General features: G+C 38.7%; 1 non-coding gene across 1 annotated transcript; it reads left to right on the top strand.

Annotated features, from left to right (window-relative positions):
• Positions 1–17,467: 17,467 nt before the first annotated feature.
• LOC122897791 lies at positions 17,468–17,574 on the top strand. Its single transcript, XR_006382632.1, has one exon. It is a non-coding gene; the product is annotated as a U6 spliceosomal RNA (small nuclear RNA).
• Positions 17,575–26,872: the final 9,298 nt, after the last annotated feature.

Below are 26,872 nucleotides of genomic sequence, written 5' to 3'. Positions count from 1 at the left end.
AGAGATGTTCCAGTGAATCCATAAAATTTCATAAATATTGATCTCAATTTCCATCATATAGCAGTAATCTTATCTACTCAGAATGATCAAAGTGTATTGTCCTTAACTAAATGCAAATTTATTTCTTCAAATTGATGGTTCACTGAATTGAGAATCTTGAAGCAACCAAGTGGAAGCCATTAAGTTCAGTGGAACAGTTACTGCCATAGAGGAAGCATTGACTCTGGGAGCCAAGAGTTCCCAACCAGTAAAGCCATAGAGTTGCAGAAACAAGAAACACAATTTCTAGAAGCAAAAGAACAGAAGTGGTGGTAAGAAAGGTCAATCCTTTATCTATCCTTTGGTTTCTAGGTTAATGTGCTTTTAGTATTTGGCCACAGGCTCATGTCAGTCATTTGTTCAATGCACAAATTTAATTGGGTAAGCCATCACCTCACTTTTCCAAAAATGTTATCCATAAGCTCTTGTCCTAGCTGAGACTTTAATAATCCATTCAAAATTTCTACCAGGGGTTTATTATTCCCTTGGCTGTTACTCATTCATTGCACGGAGTAGGTAGATGTCATGTGACTTGTGGCATGGACTAATAGTTTGAACTGATTGCAGTCAGTTCTAGGAAAAAAAAAAAAAAGACTGACTTGCTGGGTGTCCTCATGGTGAGGTGTGGGAATCCAGTGGGGCACTCTGCTAATGTGGGTCTCCTTCCTGGTATAGTCCTTCCTGACCGCCCCACAACCTCATGCCTCTAGTCAGGTATGAATGTACCCAGAGTCCCCAACACAGGCACATGAGGTCTCACACTAGCCATCTGGAGGCCTCAATGCTGCCTTTCACCAGCCCCTCTGGCCCTGCCACCAACCAACACTGCTGCCTGGTATTTTTAACCCACCAACTTGCTTCTGGTTGGGGCACTGCTGGGTGGCCCTGCAGAGCTAGGCATTCGGGGCTCACCACTACTTCTAAATGAGGTGGACCCAGACCTGGGTCTGATTGTAGCTAAGTCCCACTTAGAACTTAGCCGATCACTCTAGAAGAGGCCTTTGTAGGAGGTCAGGCCCTTAACCTTGGAGAAGTCCGCATCCCCCCAACTCTAGGACTATGGAGCAACACTGTCATCTCCTGGGCTGTTCCAGAAGTACAGGCACTGGTCTGAGTGGGCAGCTATTAATAAAGACACTGGCCTTTGTTGACAAATACAGTGTACAATGCATATAACCAACAAGATATGTGCTAATTGGAAGCTTCTCCCACACGGAGTTGGGCTTCCCTCTTCAGCCTTTTCCACTGGGGCAGTGGTGACTTCCGATTGCTCCAAAGTGTTCCACGGTGCACCTTGCCTGGATTGTAGTTTATATATCCAGGCATACATCCCCTCAACCACCTCTCAACAAAATGACTAGGAGGAGGAACACCCAACAGAGGAAACATTCAGATACTGTGCCCTCTCCTTCAGAATTATTGGATATGGACATAAACCATATGTCATAAAGGGAATTCAGGCTAAAAATTACCCAGACAATGGCTAGGATGGAGAAAACCATTAGTGACAACATAGATTCTCTAAGGCAGAAGTGAAAGCTGCCTGGGAAGAAGTTAAAAATGCTATCAATGAGATCCAATCTAATCTAAATATTCTAACAGCTAGGGTAAGACAGAAGATAGAATTAGTGATCTAGAGGACAAAATGATAGAGAAAAATGATCATGAGGAGGCATGGAAAAAACAGTTTAGAAGCCATGAAAACAAAATTAGGGAAAAAATGATGCCATGAAACGTTCCAAAGTCAAAATTATAGGGATCGCTAAGGGGGGTGGAGAAAGAGAAAAGACTAGAAGATATAGTTGAACAAATTCTGGATGAAAATTTTCCCAATCTGGGGACTGGAGCCAGCATTCATGTCCTAGAGGCAGAAAGAACACCCCCCAAGATCAACAAATCTAGAAAGACCTCAAGACACATAATTATGAAACTGATTAATCATAATTTTACACAAGAGCTTCTGAGGGCAGCTAGGGGGAAAAGATTCCTTACATACAGAAGAAGGTCCATCCGAATAAGATCAGACCTGTCCACAGGTCTGGCAAGCCAGAAAGGGCTGGCAAGACATATCCAGGGCACTAAATCAGAAGAACATGCAGGCAAGAATACTTTATCTAGTAAGGTTGACATTCAAAATGGATGGAGAGAAAAAGAGATTCCAAGACCGTCAAGGTTTAAAAGAGTAAGTGACCACCAAGCCAGCACTATAAGAAATATTAAGGGTGGTTTTATAAAAGAAAAACGAATCCAAGAGTGAAATAGAACAGAAATTCACAGAGACAATCTATAGAAACGAGGACTTAACAGGCAACATGATGTCAATAAAAATGTATCTTTCAATAATCACGTTCAAAGTGAATGGCCTAAACACTCCCATAAAACTGCACAGGGGTGCAGATTGGATAAAACGACAGGACCCATCCATATGTCATCTACAAGAGACCCATTTGGAACTAAGGATACATCCAGACTATAAGTGAAGGGATGGAGAAGCATCTCTCATGCAAATGGGCCTCAAAATAAATCTGGGGGAGTGATTCTCATATCAAATAAATTAGATTTTAAACTAAAGACTGTAGTCAGAGATAAAGAAGGACACTACATTATTCTTAAAGGGTCTATCCACCAAGAAGATCTAACAATTGTAAATATTTATTCCCCCCAATATGGGAGCAATTAACCACATCAGACATCTATTAATCAAGATAAAGAATCATATTGATATGAATACATTAATAGTAGAGGATCTTAACACACCACTCTTAGTAATAGACAGATCATCCTAGCAGAAAATCAGTAAAGAAAATCATTGAATGACACTTTGGACAAGATGGACCTCATAGATATATACAGAACACTCCACCCTCAAACAACAGAATACTCATTCTTCTTGAGCTCACATGGAACTTACCCCAGAGCAGACCATATACCGTGTCATAAATCAGCGCTCTACTGATATCAAAAGACTGAGATTATTCCCTACATATTCTCAGACCACAATGCTTTGCAACTGGAACTCAAACAAAAGAAAAACTTTGGAAGAAATTCAAACACTTGGAAGCTAAACAACACCCTGCTTAAGAATGTATGGATCAACTAGGAAATCAAAGAAGAACTTAATTCATGGAAACCAATGAGAATGAAGACACCTCAGTCCAAAACCTTAGGAATAAGGCATAGGCAGTCCTAAGGGGGAAATACATAGCCATCCAAGCCTCACTCAAGAAAAATTGAAAAATCCAGAATACACTGGCTCTCCTTAAACCTTAAAGAACTGGAGAATCAACAACAAATTAAGCCAAACCCACACACAAAAAGGGAAACAATCAAGATTAGAGGAGAGATCAATGAGATAGAAACTAGAGGTACAGTAGAACACATCAACAAAACTAGATGCTGCTTTTTTTTTTTTTTAAAGAATCAATAACATCGATAAACCACTGGTCAAACTAATCCAAAAGAAAAGAGAAAGGAACCAAATTAATAAAATTATGAATGAAAAGGGAAAAAAATTACAACTAACACCAAGGAAATGGAACCAATCATCAGAAATTATTATCAACAGCTATACGTCAATAACTTAACCAACCTAGAAGAAATGGGTGCATTCCTGGAAACCTATAAAATTCCAAAACCGAATCAGGAAGAAACTGACAACCTAAATAGACCAATATCTAGTAATGAGTTTGAAGGAGTGATCAAAAACCTGCCAAAAAACTAGAGCCTGAGACCTGATGGATTCCCTAGAGAATTCTATCAAACATTCAAAGAAGAAATAATAACTATTCTCCTGAAGCTGTTTCAAAACATAGAAACAGAAGGAAAACTTTCAATATCCCTGTTGAATATGGATGCCAAGAACCTCAACAAGATCCTAGCTAATAGGATTGAACAGCACATTAAAAAGATTACCCAACATGACTAAGTGGAATTTATCCAATGGATGCAAGGATGGTTCAACATTCACAAATCAATCAATGTAATAGAACAAATCAATAAAAAAAAAAGAGAAGAACCACATGGTACTCTCAATTGATGCAGAAAAAGCATTTGACAAGATACAACATCTGTTCTTGATTAAAATGCTTCAAAGTATAGGGATAGAGGGGACATTCCTCAAGTTCATAAAGTCTATCTATGAAAAACCACAGCAAATGTCATCCTCAATGGGGAAAAGCTGACAGTCTTCCCTTTGAGATCAGGAACACGACAAGGATGCCCACTCAGGATGAACAAGGATGAATACTGCTGTTCAACATAGTACTAGAAGTCCTAGGAACAGCAATCAGACAATAAAAAGAAATAAAATATGTTCAAATTGGCAGAGAAGAAGTCAAACTCTCTCTCTTCACAGATTACATGATATTTTATTTCAAAAATCCAAGACTCCACCCCCAAACTACTAGAAGACATACAGCAATTCAGTAATGTGGTGGGATACAAAATCAATGTACAGAAATCAGTTGCTTTCTTATACACTAACAATGAAAATATAAAAAGAGAAATGAGAGACTCGATTCCATTTACTATAGCACCAAGAACCATAAGATACCTGGGAATAAACCTAACCAAAGAAGTAAAGTATCCATACTTGAGGAACTACAGAACACTCATGAAAGAAATTGAAGAAGATACAAAAAGATGGAAGACCATTCCATGCTCATGGACTGGACGAATAAACATTGTTAAAATGTCTATACTGCCTAGAACAATCTATACTTTCAATGCCATCCCAAATCAAAATTCCAACAGCACTTTTCAGAGAGCTGTAACAAACAATCCTAAAATTTATATGGAACCAGAAGAGACCCTGAATTGCTAAGGAAATGTTAAAAAAGAAAAACAAAACCAGGGGCATCACGTTGCCTGATTGTAAGTTTTCCTATAAAACTGTGATCACCAAGACAGCATGGTTCTGGCACAAAAACAGACACATAGACTGGTGGTACAGAGTAGAGAGCCCAGATATGGACCCACAACTCTATGGTCAAATAATATTTGACAAAGCAGGAAAAAAATATCCAGTAGAAAAAAAGACAGTCTCTTCAATAAATGGTGCTGGGATAATTGGACAGTTATTTATAGAAGAATGAAACTCGACTGTTCTCTTACACCACACACAAAGATAAACTCAAAATGGATAAAGGACCTCAACATGAGGCAGGAATCTATCAAAATTCTGGAGGAGCACATAGGCAGTTACTTCTTCAACATTGGCCACAGCAACTTCTTTCAGGACATGTCTCCAAAGGCAAAGGAAATGAAAGCAAAAATGAGCTTTTGGGACTTCATCAAGATCAAAAGCTTCTGCACAGCAATGGAAACAGTCAACAAAACAAGAGGCAACCCATGGAATGGGAGAATATATTCGCAAATGACACGACAAAGGGCTGATATCCAAGATCTATAAAGAACTCCTCAAACTCAACACAGATTAAACAGATAATCACATCAAGAAATGGGCAGGGGGGCACCTGGGTGGCTCAGTGGTTAAGGCCTCTGCTTTCGGCTCGGTTCATGATCCCGGGGTCCTGGGATTGAGCCCTGCATTGGGCTCTTTGCTCAGCAGGGAGCCTGCTTCCCCCCCCCCCCCGCCTGCCTCTCTGCCTACTTGTTATCTCTCTCTGTCAAATAAATAAATAAAATCTTAAAAAAAAGAAATGGGCAGAAGACATGAACAGACACTTCTCCAAAGAAGAAATACACATATCTAATGGACACATGAAAAAATGTTCATCATCATTAGCTACCAGGGAGATTCACATCATAACCACATCGATATACAACCTTACACCAGTTAGAATGGCCAAAATCAACAGGACAGGAAATAAAATGTGTTAGAGAGGATGTGGAGAAAGGAAAACTGTCTTACACTGTTGGTGGGAATGCAAGTTGGTGCAGCCACTTTGGAAAACAGTGTGGAGTTTCCTTAAGAAATTACAAATAGAGTTTCTCTATGACCTTGCAATTGCATTACTGGGTATTTACTGCAAAGATATAGATGTAGTGAAAAGAAGGGCCATCTGTACCCCAATTTCATAGAAGCAATAGCTACATTCGCGAAACTGTGGAAAGAGCTAAGATGCCCTTCAACAGATGAATGGATAAAGAAGATATGGTCCTTATATACAATAGAGTATTATGACTCCATCAGAAAGGATGAATGCCAAACTTTTGTATCAATATGGACAGGACTTGAGGAGATTATGCTGAGTGAAATAAGTCAAGCAGAGAGAGTCAGTTATCATATGGTTTCAGTTACTTGTGGAGCATAAGGAATAACTTAGAGGGCATGGGAGATGGAGAGGGGATGTAAGTTGGGGGAAATTAGAGGGTTAGACAAACCATGAGAGACTGTGGACTCTGAGAAACAAACAGAGGGTTTTGGAGTGGAAGGGGGGAGGGGATTGGGTGGTTCGGGGGTGGGTATTAAGGAGGGCATGTATTGCTTGGGGCACTGAGTGTGGTGCATGGTGGAAGTCTATACACCAGGTTTACCTCATTTTGCTGCTTAGAGCCTGGTAGACAATTCCCTTAATTAAATGCTGTATGAAAATAATATTTTCAACAAATGTGTGTGTGTGTGTGTGTGTGTGTGTGTGGCATCTTCTTTATTCATCATCTGTGGATGAACATTAGGTTTGCTTCCATATTTTGACTATTGTAAATATTGTTGCAGTAAACATAGAGGAGCATATATTTTTTTTCAAATTAGTGCTTTTGTTTTATTCTATTGAAATAAACCAGAGAATGAAAAATGCCATATGATTTCACTTATATATTGAATCTAGAAAACAAAACAAATGAACAAAAAAGTAAACAAAAAGCACACTCTTAAATTCAGAGAACAAACTGGTGAGTTTTAGAGAGAAGATGGGTGGAAGAAGGGGTAAAATAGATAAAGGAGACTATGAGGTACATACTTTCAGTTATGAAATAAATAATTCACAGATATTAAAAGTACAGCATAAGGAATGCAGTCAACAATATTGTAATAACACTGTTTGGTGAAAGATGGTGACTTACTTACTTTGGTGAGCACTGAGTAATGTATACAATTGCTGATTCAATATTTTTACACCTGAAACTAATATAACATTGTATGTTAATTATACTTCAATAAAAAAGAATATAATAAAAAGTATGTTTACTCTAAAAAAGACTCTATTCAATGATGAAAAGGTATGTTACAGAGTGGGAGAAAGTGTGTGCAATCTGTGTAGTGGACAAGGAACTATATCTAGAATACCTAAAATATTCTACAACTCAGCAGTGAAAAGAAAACAAAGAAGGAAAAAACAATTAAATTAGAAAATGGCAAAATATTTGATGAACCATTTCACAGAAAATTATATACAGATGGATATTGATGAAAAGAGGCTCATATTTACTAACTCTAACAGAAATACAAATTGATTCAGGGGTACCAGTCTGTGAATCATCAGTCTTACACAATTTGCAGACCTGTACCCCTGAAACAAATAATACATTATATGTTAATAAATTTTTAAAAATGCGTTTTGCAAAAAAAAGAACTCAGAAAAAAATACAAATTCATAGCACAATGAGATATCATATCACACCTATTAGAAAAGTGAAATAACACATTGTGACAATAGCAAATGCTGAGATGGATATATTGCTGGAGGGAATGTAAGTGAAATAGCCACACTGGAAAATAATGTTGCAATGCCCTTAAAAAAAATGCCCTATATTTGTGATATAACTCAGCATCCACATTTATTTCTCTTTTTCTTTTTTAAGAATTTATTTATTGAGGGGGGGACAAGATGACGGGGGAGTAGGAAGAGGCACCTTTTCAGCCGGTACCCCAAAGTGAGCTGATAACCTACCAAAGAACTCCGATCACCCATGAAATCATCCTGAGATCAGAATTATACATGTCTGGATCTCTACAGGGGCAGAAGACGCCAGTGGGCAGGTAAAGCGGAATGGGAACTGCGGACTGATATCAGAAGATAAACAAAAGGGGGAGGGAGACACCAGAGGCGACCGGTTGGAAAGTAATACCCCAATACGAGGGAGAGTGCCCTGCATCTGGGGACCAGCATTAACTTGGAGACTGGTTGAAAGCACTCCAAAAGAGCAAAGGATCGCAGGGGGAAATTGTGGGAATCAGGACGGCTAGGGACAGGGGCTTAAGTCCCCAGTCCCAGACAGCCTCCCTGGCGCTGAGGCAGAGAGAGTGCAGTGGAGAAACCGCTCTTGGTCCCTAAGCCGCCAGCGTGCCTCAGAATGGGTGGGTTCTGGCTCCTGTGAGGGGATGGGAGCCACGCCGGTCTGCAAAACGCGCGCTAGCCTTACCACAAAGCTCGAGATTCCCGCGCACGTCCCTCATGCTCCCCTGAGTTACAAAGGCCCGGCCAGCGCTCTTTGACCCGCGCCATTGTTTCAAAGCCTAAGTTGCGCGCCTGAAACTCTTCCTCTGACAGAGGCGCGCAAAAGCCCAGCCTGTCCCTCATGCTCCCCTGAGTTACAAAGGCCCGGCCGGTGCTCTTTGACCCGTGCCATTGTTTCAAAACCTAAGCCACGCGCCCGAAACTCTTCCCCTGACAGAGGCGTGCAAAAGCCCAGCCTGGGGCTTACGGACCAGTGCCCCGTCTCAGTGCTCCAGACGCCCGCCCTACCCATAGCCGCCTCTGAAAAGAGGTGCGCGTAAGCCGGGCACTCCCAGCCTGGGCCGGCGGCAAAATCTCAGTGTGCGATCGCTGCTTGGAAGCTCTCTGGCAGTCAGGAGCTCCCAGAGAGCCACCACTGCCTTGGCTTTGGGTACGAGCAAAAGATCCTGGGCCCCCAGGGTCTGCAACTTGGAACCTGCTCTGCCAGCGGCCAAGGGGGAACCTATTCAGCTTCTGCACCCAGACTGAGGCTTCTCTCTGAGAGGGAGATCAGGGTACGGTTTGATTTCTTCTAACACTACAAAAACCATCAAAGGCAGTCAAGGTGAGAGGAAAAAAGTGAACAAGCATAAAAACCGCCAGAGAACAAAAGCCTGAAAAAAAAAGTTTCCTCAGAGCCCACCCCCTTGCGGGGGGCGGGAGGACTCAACTCAGGAAACATCACTGACTGATAATCCACATGGCAGGCCCCTCCACCAGAAAACAAACCAAGAAAGAAAAAAAAAAAAAAAGGACTACAAGAGAACAACCACTACTTCATAGGAAAACGTGTATTGTTCACTCGTTCCCACTATTCCGGTTCATATTTTTTTTCTTTACACATACGTAATTTTTTTAACCTATTTACCATCACAGCGAGCTGTACAGTACATCAAATTCCATAATACCTTTCTAACCTGAAATTTTTGATACATACACCTATGGTTTTTTTTTTTGCATTTTTATTTTTTGAATTCCTTTTAGTTTAGTCTAGTTTATTCCTTTTTATTTTTATCCTCTAATATTCATATAGAGTTAAACTTCAAAGTAATCCCCTTTCCCCAATCAATACTACCCCTATAGGTAAACCAATTTTTAATCCCCTTTATCTTAGGAAAGTTGAGTCCTTTAACAAAGATATCAAGATATATCCAGGAAGAATCAAAATAACCTTCCTCACACACACTGAGAATTTATAAGAACTCTCCAATCTTCTTCCACCAGTGTTTCTGTAATTTTTGTGTTTGTCCTGATAGCATATAAATTTTACACTTGTGATTCTTTTTGACGAGGTTCTTTCTTTATCTGCATATATATATATATATTTTTTTTTTCTTGCCATTTACTTGTATCAGTCTTTTTATCTCTTTTTGTCTACTTCATAAATCTTACCATGGGGCCCATCTGGGCTGAAACTTCTTTTTCATCTTCCCTTTCCTTCCTGTCTCTCTTTCTCTCTTTTTTCTTTTTCTTTTTCTTCTTCTTCTTTTCTTTTTTGTTCTTTTTCTTTTTCTTTTCTTTTGTCTCTCGTTTGGGTGGGGAATCCTGATTGCTCAGAAGTGTTCCAGGGTGCACCTTGACTGCACCAGAGGTGATACATCCATCTACATCTGTTCAGTCATCTCCCACCAAAATGACTAGGAGGAGGAATGCCCAACAGAAGAAAAATACAGAGGATGGACCTTCTGCAACACAGCTAATGGCTATCAACACAGACAATATGTTGGAAAGAGAATTCAGGCTAACAATTATCCAGGCAATAGCTAGGTTGGAGAAAGCCATGGATGACCAAACAGAATTGATTAGGGCTGAACTGAAAGCGACCAGACAGGATGTTCACAATGTTAGGACAGAGCTTACAGCTACCAGGGAGGAGGTTGACGATGCTCTCAATGAGTTCCAATCTAATCTAAACTCTCTCAAAGCTAGGGTAACTGAGACAGAAGATAGAATTAGTGATCTGGAAGACAAACAGAGAGAGAAAGGATCAGGAGGAAGCCTGGAACAAACAGCTTAGAAACCATGAAAACAGAATCAGGGAAATAAATGATGCCATGAAGTGTTCCAACGTCAGAATTATTGGAATCCTTGAAGGGGAGGAGAAAGAAAGAAGTCTAGAAGATACAGTGGAACAAGTCCTTCATGAAAATTTTCCCAATCTCGTGACTGGAACCAGTGTTCATGTACTAGAGGCTGAACGGTCTCCACCCGATTATACATTCCAAAAAAAACATCACGACACCTGATAGTCAAATTGAGGAATTATAATTGTAGGTATAATCTCTTGAAAGCCACCAGAGCAAAGAGGCTCCTTACTTACAGAGGGAAGCCCATCAGAATAACGTCAGACCTGTCCACAGAGACCTGGCAAGCCAGAAGAGGCTGGCAAGATATATTCAGGGCACTAAATGAGAAGAACATACAGCCAAGAATACTTTATCCAGCAAGACTGACATTCAAAATGGATGGAGAGATAAAGAGTTTCCAAGACCGGCAAGGCTTAAAAGACTATGCAACCACCAAACCGACACTGCAGGAAATATTAAGGGGGGTTCTATAAAGGAGGAAAAATCCCAAGAATAGCATTGAACAGAAATATAGAGACAGTCTACAGAAAGAAAGTCTTCAAAGGTAACTCGATGTCAATAAAAATGTATCTATCAATAATCACTCTCAATGTGAATGGCCTAAATGCACCCATAAAACAGCACAGGGTTGCAGATTGGATAAAACGACAGGACCCATCCATATGTTGTCTACAAGAGACCCATTTTGAATCTAAAGATACACGCAGACTGAAAGTGAAGGTGTGGAGAAGCATCTTTCATGCCAATGGGCCTCAAAAGAAGGCTGGGGTAGTGATTCTCATATCAGATAAATTGGACTTCAAACTAAAGACTGTAGTCAGAGATACAGAAGGACACTACGTAATCCTTAAAGGGACTATCCACCAAGATGATCTAACAATTGTAAATATCTATGCTCCCAATATGGGAGCAACCAATTACTTAAGAAAACTGTTAATCAAGATAAAGAGTCATATTGATATGAATACACTAATTGTAGGAGATCTTAACACGCCTCTCTCAGAATTAGACAGATCGTCAAAGCAGAAAATCAATAAAGAAACAAGAGCATTGAATGACACATCGGATCAGATGGACCTCATAGATATATATAGAACATTCCACCCCAAAACAACAGAATACTCATTCTTCTCAAGTGCACATGGAACCTTCTCCAGAACAGACCACATATTGGGTCACAAATCAGGACTCAACCGATACCAAAAGACTGAGATTATTCCCTGCATATTCTCAGATCACAATGCTTTGAAACTGGAGCTCAATCACAAGGAAAAGTTCAGAAGGAACTCAAACACCTGGAAGCTAAAGACCACCTTGCTTAAGAATGCTTGGATCAACCAGGAGATCATAGAAGAACTGAAACAATTCATGGAAGCCAATGAGAATGAAGACACTTTGGTACAAAACCTATGGGACAGCAAAGGCAGTCCTAAGGGGGAAATATGTAGCCATCCAAGCCTCCCTCAAAAAATTGAAAAACCCAGAACACACCAGATGTCTCTGTACCTTAAAGAACAGGAGAATCAACAACAAATCAAACCAACTCCACACATAAGAAGGGAAATCATCAAGACTAGAGCTGAGATCAATGAGGTAGAAGCCAGAGATACAGTAGAATGTATCAATGAACCTAGAAGAAGGTTTTTTGAAAGAATCAATAAGATCGATAAACCATTGGCCACACTAATCCAAAAGAAAAGAGAGAAAACCCAAATTCATAAAATTATGAATGAAAAGGGAGAGATCACAACTAACACCAAGGAAGTAGAAACAATCATCAGAAGTTATTATCAACAGTTATATGTCAATAAACTAAGCAACCTAGATGAAATGGATGCATTCCTGGAAAAATATAAACTACCAAAATTGAACCAGGAAGAAATCGACAATCTGAATAGACCAATATCTAATAACGAGAGTGAAGCAGTGATCAAAAACCTCCCAAAAAACAAGAGCCCAGGACCTGTCAGATTCCCTGGGGAATTCTACCAAACCTTCCAAGAAGAAATAACACCTATTCTCCTGAAGCTGTTTCCAAAAATTCAAGCAGAAGGAAAACTTCCAGACTCTTTTTATGAAGCCAACATTACCCTGATCCCCAAACCAGGCAAGGACCCTACCAAAAAGGAGAATTTTAGACCAATATCACTGATGAATATGGATGCTAAGATTCTCAACAAGATCCTAGCCAACAGGATCCAACAGCACATTAAAAAGATTATGCACCATGATCACGTGGGATTCATCCCTGGGCTACAAGGATGGTTCAACATTTTCAAATCAATCAATGTGATACAACAAATTAATATGAGAAGAGAGAAGAACCACATGGTCCTCTCAACTGATGCAGAAAAAGCATTTGACAAAATCCAGCATCCGTTCCTGATTAAAACGCTTCAAAGTATATGGATAGAGGGAACATTCCTGAACCTCATCAAATCTATCTATGAAAGACCCATAGCAAATATCATCCTCAATGGGAAAAAGCTTGCAGCCTTCCCATTGAGATCAGGAACAAGACAAGGATGCCCACTTGCACCACTCTTGTTCAACATAGTATTAGAAGTCCTAGCAACAGCAATCAGACAACAGAGAGAAATAAAAGGTATCCAAATTGGTAATGAAGAAGTCAAACTCTCTCTCTTCGCAGATGACATGATTCTTTATATGGAAAACCCAAAAGACTCCACCCCAAAACTACTAGAACTCATACAGCAATTCAGTAACGTGGCAGGATACAAAGTCAATGTGCAGAAATCAGTGGCTTTCTTATACACTAACAATGAAAATACAGAAAGGGAAATTAGAGAATCGATTCCATTTACTCTAGCACCAAGAACCATAAGATACCTCGGAATAAACCTAACCAAAGAGGTAAAGGATCTGTACTTGAGGAACTATAGAACACTCATGAAAGAAATTGAAGAAGACACAAATAGATAGAAGATTATTCCATGCTCTTGGATCGGAAGAATAAACATTGTTAAAATGTCTATACTGCCTAGAGCAATCTATACTTTTAATGCCATTCCGATCAAAATTCCACTGGCATTCTTCAAAGAGCTGGAGCTAATAATCCTAAAATTTGTATGGAATCAGAAGAGACCCCGAATCGCTAAGGAAATGTTGAAAAACAAAAATAAAGCTGGAGGCATCACGTTACCTGATTTCAAGCTTTATTACAAAGTTGTGATCACCAAGACAGCATGGTACTGGCATAAAAACAGAATAAAAACAGACACATAGACCAGTGGAACAGAGTAGAGAGCCCAGATATGGACCCTCAACTCTATGGTCAGTTAATCTTCGACAAAACAGGAAAAAATATACAGTGGAAAAAAGACAGTCTCTTCAATAAATGGTGCTGGGAAAACTGGCCAGCTATATGTAGAAGAATGAAACTCGACCATTCTCTTACACCGTACACAAAGATCAACTCAAAATGGATAAAAGACCTCAACGTGAGACAGGAATCCATCAGAATCGTAGAGGAGAACATAGGCAGTAATCTCTTTGATATCAGCCACAGCAACTTATTTCAAGATATGTCTCCAAAGGCAAAGGAAACAAAAGCGATCACAAACTTTTGGGACTTCCTCAAAATCAAAAGCTTCTGCACAGCAAAGGAAACAGTCAAAAAAACAAAGAGGCAACCCACGGAATGGGAGAAGATATTTGCAAATGACAGTACAGACAAAACGTTGATATCCAGGATCTATAATGAACTCCTCAAACTCAACACACACGAAACAGGCAAACATATCAAAAAATGGGCAGAAGATATAACAGAAACTTCTCCAATGAAGACATAAAAATGGCTATCATACACATGAAAAAATGTTCATCATCATTAGCCCTCAGGGAGATTCAAATTAAAACCACATTGAGATATCACCTTACACCAGTTAGAATGGCAAAAATTAGCAAGACAGGACACAACATGTGTTGGAGAGGATGTGGAGAAAGGGGAACCCTCCTCCACTCTTGGTGGGAATGCAAGTTGGTGCAGCCTCTTTGGAGAACAGTGTGGAGATTCCTCAAGAAATTAAAAATACAACTTCCCTATGACCCTGCAATTGCACTCCTGGGTATTTACCCCAAAGACACAGATGTCATGAAATGAAGGGCCATCTGTACCCCAATGTTTATAGCAGCAATGGCCACGGTCACCAAACTATGGAAAGAACCAAGATGCCCTTCAAAGGATGAATGGATAAGGAAGATGTGGTCCATGTACACTATGGAGTATTATGCCTCCATCAGAAAGGATGAATAAAGGATGAATACCCAACTTTTGTAGCAACATGGACGGGACTGGAAGAGATTATGCTGAGTGAAATAAGTCAAGCAGAGAGAGTCAATTATCTTATAATTTCACTTATTTGTGGAGCATAACAAATATCATAGCGGACAAGGAGTGTTAGAGAGAAGGGAGTTGGGGGAAATTGGAAGGGGAGGTGAATCATGAGAGACTATGGACTCTGAAAAACAATCTGAGGGGTTTGAAGTGGCGTGGGGGGAGAGGTTGGGGTACCAGGTGGTGGGTATTATAGAGGGCACGGATTGCATGGAGCACTGGTGTGTTGAAAAAATAATAAATACTGTTTTTCTAAAATAAATAAATTTTAAAAAAGAATTTATTTATTTATTTAACAGAGAGAGAGAAAGATCACAAGAAGGCAGAGGCAGGTGGCAGAAAGAGACCCACTGAGCAGAGGGCCTCATATGGGGCTCGATCCCAGGATCCTCAGACCATGACCTGAGCTGAAGGCTTAACCCACTGAGCCACCCAGGCATCCCTCCACGTTTTTTTCTTATATCTCAAAGAAATGAAAAATTTATACTAACATAAAAATGCATACATTATTGTTCTCTTTAGCTTTGTTCATATTTTCTTTACATTGAAAAACAAAAGCAAAAAGAATTGTCCCACAAATGATAAATAGTGGTATACCATCTTATACTACTTGGAAATAAAAAGGAACCAATGATTGATATAGGCAACAACTTTGATGAATCCCAAAAGTTATTATGCGGAGTGGGGAAAAAAAATAAAAGATCAATCCAAAAAGTTCACACACTATTAACATGCATGTAACATTCTCAAAATGACAAAAATTATGGTGCTAGACAATACATTAGTGGTCAGGAGTTGTTAAGGAGACTTTGAAAAAAAGGTGTGGGTGTAACTAAAGGGGATAAACTGAGAGATAACTTTTAACTTTTTGGTGATGGTGCAGTTCTGTATTTTGATTTTGGTGGTAGATACATGAATGTAAACATTGGATGAAATATCATAGAACTCTACACACTTATGCTGTAGCAAAGTAAAATTCCTGGTGTTGTTACAATAGTTATATAAGACGTAACCATTAGGAGAAACTCGAAAAGTATCAAGGACCTATCTTTACTCTCTTTGTGACTTTCTGTGAATCTATTTTTACCAAATGGTGGGTTCTTTCCTTATGCAATACCATTCACCAAATAGCCAAATAACAAGACAGTATTTTTTTTAAGATTTTATTTATTTATTTGACAGACAGAGATCACAAGTAGACAGAGAGGCAGGCAAAGAGAGAGGAGGAAGCAGGCTCCCCGCTGAGCAGAGAGCCCGATATGGGGCTCGATCCCAGGACCCTGAGATCATGACCCGAGCCGAAGGCAGAGGCTTTAACCCACTGAGCCACTCAGGCACCCCACAAGACAGTATTTGATAGTAATCAGGTAATTTATTCAATGGCCAGATAATGAGGAAGGAGATCTCATGCTCTAAAGGCACTTTGACTTTAAGTCTAATGGTCAGAGTTTTATGAAATTCAGGTAATTAAGGGGTTATAAAGCAAGCTTATATCAGGCCATTGGGGTGAAGAGAAAAGAGACTTCTCAGATTCAGAGTGCCACCTCTTCTCTTCCTTTAAATGGTGAAGTCAGATCTATCATGACATTGGTAGGTATTTTTTTCCCTTATGGTAATGATCTTGAGGTCATCTGAAGAACTAGCATGCTATCTGCACTGGCTCAAACTAGTTGAAAACTAGGTCATGGGGACCTGTTTGGACCTTGTGGCTTCTGTCGCTTGACTGAATTTATGGTTTATGGTGGCAAGCAGCACCTGTAAGTAGGACTAGAAAACTGGGTTGTGGCTAGTTATTGAATCCTGGGTGACAAAATCTCTTCTCTATTTGCTCCTCGTTCTTGAGGCTCTTGGTGGGTGGAAGCCCATCTTTCACTTCTTCTTGCTGACATTGGACAACATATATCCTAGGGTAGAGGAGCAAAGTCGTTTCCTGGCTATCTTAAAGTAAGTTCGGTTGTCACCAGGATATAACCCCAAATGTTTATACCCTTGAGTATTTACCATCTGTAGTTTAACTGCCTCTAGTCTTTTGATAACAAAGCTTACCAAAAGAGCTCAAGAATGCAAGACCAAAAAGCAGGAAAATCAGGATTGTCACCAATGGGCCAAGAAAGGAAAGAGTCCAGGTAAAATCAGGTAAGACGTTTCTTACTTTGTCTTGGACTTTATTGGAACTGACCTTGGCTTTTCCAAAATAGTAGAGCTTTTTGGCTTGATTGTAAAATTTACAGATATTAACTTTTACCTGGCCTGTGGTGTGATTATGAATTAACATTTCCTCCTTAAGTGATCCCAAGTCAAAATAATGGGAGAAAACTGTAACCTTAGTTTGGAAAATCATAGCTAGATATTCTAGGAAACTGGAAAAAATTAAGATCCAGCCCAGCTTTATAGGTGAACAACAAACACTCAATAAATTAGAACTAGAATCTAACATCTGCAAAAGTGTGCTACTGAAACACTTTTTTTTCTCTAAAGTCACCCTCATTTCCAAGAAGGAAATTAAGACTAATTATTCATAAAATCCAGTATTAACAAAAGAGGTCTAATTATTTATATACGTGCAGCAAAAATGGTGATTGCCCGTGCTCACTTTGGCAGCACATATACTAAAATTGGAACGATACAGAGAAAATTAGCTTGGCCCCTATGCATGGGTGACATGCAAATTCATGAAGTATTCCATATTTTAAAAAAATGTAACTGCCCATATAGTGTCTTTTAAATATTTATTTATTTTAGAGAGTGAGAAAGAGAGAGCAGGGGAGGGAGAGAATCTCAAGAATACTCCCTGCTGAGTGCACAGCCCAATGTGGGCCTCAGTCTCACCACTGTAAAATTATGGCCTGAGCAGAAATCAAGAGTTGGACATTCAATTGACAGAGTCATTCAGGCACACCTAGGGTCTTTTACATCTGCTCTGCTGGAACTTTTTATGAGCATTTTTAGAATTAACCTTTAAATATTCCCTTTTTGATCAGGTTTACCTATACTACCTATAGATTTGGGTTACTTCCCTTCTTTTTGAGGTCCCCAAAATATCTTGAGTTTCCTGAGCCTGCCAGGAAGTGATCTTACTTGCTCTTCTGATAAGGCTCTTGGGAATTCTGTAAACAAGGTACGAGGCTGATTCTTAAAAAAGGGCTTTATTTGCACCATGAAGTCAGTCTTAGTTCCTTAAAGCTATCTGGTCACATTTGATTCTATACGTGTCCCTCTCAAATATAACATTCTACTCAAAGCCTTGATAATATGACAAATATTTCTATAATGGTGTCTTATTATAGGCAAAACAGATTCTTACTGAAATTATGAAATAATCCTAATCACCATTAGTATAAGAATACTTACTGAGAGCTTTTAAATTCTGGAGTCATCAGGAAGAAAAAGATAAATTTGATATATTTCTTTATAAATAGATTTCTTAAGTTATAGAAAAGAGAAAAAAATAATTTGGAAGAACAAACATAGTGAACTAGTAATATTTTTAAAAAGAGCCATAAAACTGTAATTACCTTTTAAAAATTTTATTTAGTATTATGCTACTAATTTTTGCTTTGTTTGAATGTAGTGTTTTTCTTTCATTAGTTCTAGAGATTATTACTCAGTTTAGTTTCATGATCCTAAGAGTAATAGAAACCTGTATTCATCAAAAGTCCTTCCCATGAATCTTTTTAAAGATGAAACACATTTTACAAGATCATCAAAGCAATAGCTCTAAAAGACAAGACTCAAAATGCCCATGGTTGAAGATCTGGTCAGAGTATATTACAATGTAGTTGACAAGGAAATTTTGTTATTTGTATGACATATAACATTTTAATAATTAGAATTACGTGGGGTGTGCTTGTGTGACTCAGTTGTTTAAGTATCTGGCATCAGCTCAGGTCATGACCTCAGGGTCCTCGGAATCAGCCCTTTGTTGGACTACCTACTTGGTGAGGAGTCTGCTTTTCCCTCTCTCTCTCCCTCTACCCCCACTTGTGTGTTCTCTCTCTCAAATAAACAATTATTTTTAAAAAAAAAGAATTACAGGTGATTACATTATGGAACAACATATTAAAATTTCAGGAATTTATGGACTGTTAAAGCATTTACCTATATAATAAAACCAAAGAAAAATTATCATTAGTACATTGACAATGGTTCCCATGCTCCTTATCATAGCACATGAATAAATCTAATTTGTCAAAAATGCTTCATTTAGAGTTTGAATTTTGTGAAAGTTTGTTAAAATCTCCAGAAGGTTTTTTTTGTGTGTGAGAGGTATATTAGTTTTTATTGCCAAGGTGTGCTTCCTTATTATTATTATTATTATTATTATTATTTTATGTTATGTTAGTCACCTTACAGTATGTCATTAGTTTTCAATGTAGTGCTTTAAGTTTCATTATTTGTGTATAACACCCAGTGCTCCATGCAATATATGCCCTCCTTAATACCCATCACCAGGGGTGCCTGGGTGGCTCAGTGGGTTAAAGCCTCTGCCTTCGGCTCAGGTCATGATCCCAGGGTCCTGGGATCGAGCCCCACATTGGGCTCGATGCTCTGCAGGGAGCCTGCTTCCTCTCTCTCTCTCTGTCTGCCTTTCTGCCTACTTGTGATCTCTGTAAAAAACAAACAAACAAACAAACAAAAAAACCATCACCAGACCAACCCATTTCCCCCAAACCTCTCCCTTCTAAAACCCTCAGTTTGTTTCTCAGAGACTGAGAATGTTTTAAAGCTCATGTTTAAGTAGGATTACAGATCGCTGTATAATACTGTATCTATGTAACTAAGATGACAATAAGAGAGTCTACAGAAGGTTAAATAGTTATTAGCAAGACTTATCTTTCTTAATATTGAGAAGATTTAATTCTTTAATTAATTGAAGACCTGATAAAAGTAAAACAAAGAAACTGTTTTTGTTTTTGCTTTGAGACAGATGAAGGGAAAAAATTGTTTATATATATTTAAAGTAGACCGACAATATAAGCAAATCTTGTTATCTTTTAACAGAGAGAAAAAACAGTTTAATCTCCGTCCAGTGTATCTATTTCTTTTAATCTTCATCCTGACCATGCATAAAATGTTTTAAAGATTCTTCTTTACAACTTCGTTAAAAATTTGCATTTAGGGATGCCTGGGTGGCTCAGTGGGTTAAGCCTCTGCCTTTGGCCCAGGTCATGGTCTCAGGGTCCTGGGATCGAGCCCCACATCAGGCTCTCTGCTCAGCAGGAAGCCTGCTTCCCCCTCTCTCTCTCTGTCTGCTGCTCTGCCTACCAGTGGTCTCTCTCTCTCTGTCTAATAAATAAAATCTTTAAAAAAAATTGCATTTAGGGGTGCCTGGGTGGCTCAGTGGGTTAAAGCCTCTGCTTTTGGCTTGGGTCATGATCCCAGGATCCTGGGATGGAGCTCCGCATCGGGCTCTCTGCTCAGCATGGAGCCTGCTTCCTCCTCTCTCTCTGCCTGCCTCTCTGCCGGCTTGTGATCTCTGTCTGTCAAATAAATAAAATCTTTTAAAAAATTGCATTTATATTTTGTCCTAAGGTTTTCCTCTTTATACCAGTCTTATTTTAGGATAAAATTATATTTTTTTCTTAACAAAAATATATTCCCAACCCTCATAACATTTTTACCAAAACAACTACTTCATTTTATTTGCATACAGAGTTGTTTTCCTTATTATTTCCAATAGTCTTAATTACATATGTTAGAATGTTTAATGCTTTAAAGCCTTAATCTCTAGTAGAAAGTATATAATAATTGTGAACTGTCATACCAGAAATTTTTTAGATCAGCAACTTTATTAATATATAATTTTTAGAAACATGTGTTTTCTATAGTATAATCTTTTAATAAAGCTTATTTATTAACAGACCCAAAATTATCTTCAGTTTTTTCTGTAATAATAAGATGAAAGTAGACAAACTTATGATTAGTAATCAATGTTTTGCTATTTTATCACATTTGGAAAAGACTTAGATGTTCAATTAGTTTAACTCAATTTATCATTTAACCTAGAAAAACTTTAAAGTTGCAGGTTCCCAAAGATTTTGGAAGTGACTTAAAAGTATACCTATAGAGTTAAGATGGCAGATAGTGGAAGGACCCTATGTTTCCCTCATCCCTCCAACATAGCCAGATGAATATCAAGTCATTATGGACACTGAAGAAATTGATTTGAGAACTGGGAGAACAAACTGCAGATCTAGAGTGAGAAAAACAGCCACATCATGGAATGTAGGGGCTGCAGATAGTTGATTTGGGGGAGAAAAGAATTGCTGGTGCTGTGGAGCAGAGGGAGCCCTGACTGCAGAGGGGTGAGAGAGAAAGAGAGATAGGGAGAGAGATAGATAAAGGTAGAGAGAGTGAGACAGGGGGAGAGAGAGAGCAAGTGATAGAGCAGCAAGCAGGGGATTGCACAAGAAAAACTCTTGCTTCACCCTGCGGCACCTGGGTGGCTCAGTGGGTTAAGCCTCTGCCTTTGGATTAGGTCATGACCTCAGGGTCCTGGGATGGAGCCCCACATTGGGCTTTCTTCTCAGCAGGGAGCCTGCTTCCCCCTCTTCCTCTGCCTGCCTCTCTGCCTATTTGTGATCTCTGTAAAACAAACAAACAAACAAACAAAAAAACCTCTTCCCCAAAATCATGCACAGGGAAAAGTTGAGGAGCTGGCTACCTCAAAGTCTGAAGTATGGAGGTCTACACCATCAGCAGAACCCTGCCTGTTGGACTTAATTGTGATCCTGTGGGAAAGGACAGAGGCCTGGGAGTGGGAAGTGTGGTCTGAGGATCCCTTGGGTTGCATGGAAAGAAGTGGTTCCCCTTCTTGTAGTGCATTTGGGAAAAGTGGCACAACTATTACAGGGAAAAAGAGAACAAGTAGGGAATAATATACTGCCCTCTTCCTTAGCATAGGAACAAAGACACCTGCTGAGGGCAGCAAAACTTGGTGCCAGCTTTTTGTTGTGTTTTACCATGAAATTTAAACTGTTGCATGGTTGTGCAACTGCTTTTCAGGGACAAACCAGTACCAGCCACAGTGTGGTGACACCCTACCCCAGAGGATCAGTGTAGTCCTGTGCCATACCAGGTCCCTAAAATTTGGAATTTTGAAACCCAACTATATCCTTGAGATAAAACACAAGAATGCAGTGCAACCTGGGAGGCAGACAGTTTAGACATAGATAGGGTGAAGGCAGGGATCTGACAGAGACCAGGGACACAAGAGAGGAGTTCATTCTTCTGTGAGGGCTTCCTGAAGGGTGGCAGTTATGAACTTCCAACTCTGAGTATAAGAGAATGTCAGACATGACACCATTTCCCCCCTACCCCACCCATCAATAATGACAGACTTCAGTGAGCAACACAGAGCCTCCAGTGGAGGCTGGAGCTGCTTACATCAAGCCCCACCCCCCTGCGCCCTGCAGGTGCATTCTCACAAGGGCAAGTACACCTGAAAAACAATGCAGCAGGCCAATCCCCCAGAAAAACAGCACAAACCCCTCACATGCACCAAGTCTACTGATCACAGTAGTTATGAGACTTCAGTTCTAGGTGAAATAGGATCTAACTTCTTTTATTTTATTTTAGACAAACAGCATGAAAAAGGGGGTTCAGAGCACAGGGAGAGAATCTTAAGCAGGTTCCATGTCCAAAATGAAGCCAGACACAGTGTTTGATCACATGGCATTGAGATCATGATCTGAACTGAAATCAAGAGTTGGATACTTAACTGATGGAGCCACCCAGACCCCCTGAAAATCTAGTTTCTTTTAATAAGCAAACAAAAACACACCTAATTAAAACTTACTACACAGTAGACAAAGCCCAAACACTTCCAACTGGAGACAAGGAGAGACTTTGAAGAAGACTGATCTGAGGGTAGGAGTAGATAAAACACAATAGCAGGGTCTGAACTGAAATACTTACTGAAACACCAGGTCCAAGACAGTATAGGATCTCTTCTTAATATAGCCATTACTGTCAGGAGCAGAAATATAGCAGGCTTTCCTAACATACACCCCCCCCCAAAACAAACAAACAAAAACAGTGATCTAAATAAAATGACAAGATGGAGGAATTCACCCAAAAAGAAAGAACAAGAAGAAGTCATGGCCAGGGATTTTATAAAAACAAATATAATTAAAGTACCTGAGGCAGAATTTAAAACAATAATCATAAGAATAATAACGGGGCTTGAGAAAAGCATAGAAGACACTAGAGAATCCCTTACTCCAGAGATAAAAGAGATAAAAACTTGACAAACTAAAAAAAAATAAAAATAAAAACAAAAAACAAAAACAAAACCCACAAAACAAACAAACCAAAAAAACTAAAAAACAAAAAACAAAAGAACAAACAAACAAAACAAACAAACAAAAAAACCCCTGTAACCAAGATGGAGAATTGGATGCAATAGCAATGAGGATGGACAAATCAGAACAAATCAGTGATATAGATCATAAAATTATGGAGTATGATGAAGCTGAAAAGAAAAGAGAAAGAAAAGCATTGTATCATGAAAGTAGACTTAGGGAATTCAGTGACTCCTGAAAGTGTAATAATATTTGTATCATAGGAGTCCAGCAGAAGAGAAGGAAAGAGGGATATAGGGTTGAACAAATTATAGCTGAAAATTTTCCTAATCTGGGAAGGAAACTGACATCAAAATCCAAGAGGTACAGAGAAATCCCACCAAATTCAACAAAAGCCAGAAAACACTAAAACATATCATAGTCAAATAACAAAATACACAGACAAGGACAGAATTCTGAAAGCAACAAGGAGAACAAGTCCTTAACCTACAAGAGAAGACAAATCAGGTTCACAGCAGATCTGTCCACAGATAAATGGTAGGCCAGAAGACAGTGGCATGATATATTCAATGTGCTGAATGGGAAAAAACATGCAGCCAATAATACTTTATCCACCAAGGCTGTCATTAAGACTAGAAGATAAAGAGCTTCCCAGACAAACAAAAACTAAAACAGTTCATGACCACTAAACCAGCCCTGCAAGAGATAATAAAGGGGACTCTGAGTGGGAAGGAAAGAACAAAATTAACAAAGACTAAAAAAAGAAAAAAGAACATCACCATAAACACCAAATTTACAGGAAACACACTGGCACTAACTTCATATCTATCAATAATTATTCTAAATGTAAATGGGCTAAATGCTTCAATAAAAAGGCATAGGGTATCAGAAGGGGTTAAAAAAAAGATCCATCTATATGCTGCCTACAAAGAAACTCTTTTTAGAGCTAAAGGCACCTAAAGATTGAAATTGAGGGGATGGAGAACAATGTATCATGCTAATGGACACCAAAAGAAAACTGGAGTAGTCACACTTATATCAGACAAACTAGATTTTAAAACAAAGACTGTAACAAGAGATGAAGAAGGGAACTCTAACATAATTAAGGAGTGTATCCAACAAGAAAATTTAACAAATGTAAATGCTTGTTTCCAACTTGGAGTACACAAATATATAAATCAATTAATAACAAACATGAAGAAACTAATTGATAGTAATACAAGAATAATAGGGGACTTTAACATACCACATACAGAAATGGAGAGACAGCTAAGCAGAAAACCAACAAGGACACAATGGCTTTGAATAACATACTGAACCAGATGGACTGAACAGATATATTCAGAACATTTCATCCTAAAGCAGTAGAATGTATGTTGTTTTTAAATACGTATAGAACATTTCCAAAAGGGATCACTTACTGGATCACAAGTCAGGCCTCACCGAATACAAAAAGAATGAAATCATATCATCCATATTTTCAAAACACAGCACTATGAAGCTTGAAGTAAACCACAAGATAAAATTTGGGAAAACCACAAACATATGGAAGTTAAAGTACATCCTACTAAAGAATGAATGGGCGAACCAGGAAATTAAAGAAGAAGAAAGAAAATACACAGATGGAAATGAAATGCCAAAACAATTGTCCAGAACATTTTGGGATACAGCAAAGGTAGTACTAAGGTGGAAATACATTGCAATACAACTATCTCAAAACAAGAAATCCTCAAATACACAATCTAACTTTTCACTTAAAGGAACTTGAAAAAGATAAGCAAATAAAACCTAAACCAGAAGAAGAAGAGAAATAATAAAGGTTAGAGCAGAATAAATGATAGAGAAAAAGACAAACAAAAATCAACAGAACAAATCAATAAAACCAAAGAATTAGTTCTTTGAAAGAATTTAAAAAATTGATAAACCCGAGGTCAAACTTAACAAGAAGAAAAGAGAAAGGACCCAAATAAGTAAAATCACGAACAAAAGATTAGAGATCACAATCAACACCACAGAAATACAATCATTAGAGAATATTATGAAAAATTATACATCAAGAAACTGGGCAATCTGGAAGAAATTCCTAGAAGCATATGAATTATGAAAACTGAAACAGGAGGAAATAGAAAATTTGAACAGGCCCATAGCCAGCAAAGAAATGGAATCAGTAATAAAAAAATCTCCCAAAAAACAAGAGTCCAGATCTGGATGGATTCCCAGGGGAATTCTACCAATAATTTAAAGAAGAGTTGATACCTATTCTTCTGAGACTGTAACAAAAAAAAATAGAAATGGAAGGAAAACTTCCAAATTTATTCTATGAGACCAGCATTACATTGGTTCCAAACCCACACAAAGACCCCACTAAAAAGAAGAATTGCAGACCAATAGTTCTGATGAAAATAGGTGGAAAAGTTCTCAACAAGGTATAAACTAATTGAATCCCAGAATATGTTAAACATTTAATTCACCATGATCAAGTGGTATTTATTCCTGGCCTGCTGGGGTAGTTTAATATCTGCAAATCAATCAATGTGATACATCACATTAATAAAAGAAAGAATAAGGACCATATGGTCCTCTCAATAGATGCAGAAAAAGCATTTGACAAAACACAGCATCCTTTCTTGATAATAACCCTCAAGAAAGTAAGGATAGAAGGAACATACCTCAACATGATAAAGGCCATACATGAAAGACCCACAGCTAATATCCTCGATGGAGAAAAAACTGAAAGATTTTCCTCTATGGTCAGGAACAAGACAAGGATGTCCATCCTCACATGGGTTGTAGCAACTTCTTACTAGATATGTCTCCAGAGGCAAGGGAACAAAAAAACTGTTAGGACATCCCCAAGACAAAATGCTTCTTCAAGTGCAGGAAACAATCAACAAAACTAGAAGGTGACCTACAGAATAGGAGAAGATATTTGCACATGACATATAAGATAAAGTATCCAAAATCTATAAAAATACTTACCAGACTCAACACCCAAAAAGTGAATAATCCAGTTAAGAAATGGACAGAAGACATGAACAGATATTTCTCCAAAGAAGACATATAGCAGGCCAACAGATACATGAAAGAAAAAAATGCTCAACTCACTCATCATCAGAGAAATACAAATCAAAACCACCTGAGATACCACCTCACACCTGTCAGAATGGCTAAAATTAACAGCTCAAGAAATAACAGATGTTGACAAGAATGCAGATAAAGGGGAACCCTCTTACACTGTTGGTGAGACTGCAAACTAATGTAGCTACTTGGAAAAGCAGTATGGAGATTCCTCAAAAAGTTAAAAATAGAACTACCCTATGACCCGTCAATCACGTTACTAGGTATTTATCCAAAGGTTACAAAAATACTAATCAAAAGGAGCATATGCACCCTGTGTTTATAGCAGCACTATCAACTACAACCAAATTATGGAAAGAGCCCAAATGTCCATCAACTGATAAATGGATACAGAAGATGTGGGGTGTGTGTGTGTGTGTGTGTGTGCATATACACATATATATGTACGTATACAAAAGATGTGGTGTATGTGTATATTACACACACACACCATACATATACACACACACATGCACACACAGACAGTGGAATATTATCTAGCCATCAAAAGGAATGGTATCTTGCCATTTGTGATGATGTGGATGGAGCTACAGTGTATTATGCTAAATG

Source organism: Neovison vison, chromosome X (assembly GCF_020171115.1).
Source record: "Neovison vison isolate M4711 chromosome X, ASM_NN_V1, whole genome shotgun sequence".
Taxonomy (NCBI): domain Eukaryota; kingdom Metazoa; phylum Chordata; class Mammalia; order Carnivora; family Mustelidae; genus Neogale; species Neogale vison.
The sequence above is the reverse complement of the archived record's forward strand: the minus strand, read 5'-3'. Positions and strand labels throughout refer to the sequence as shown.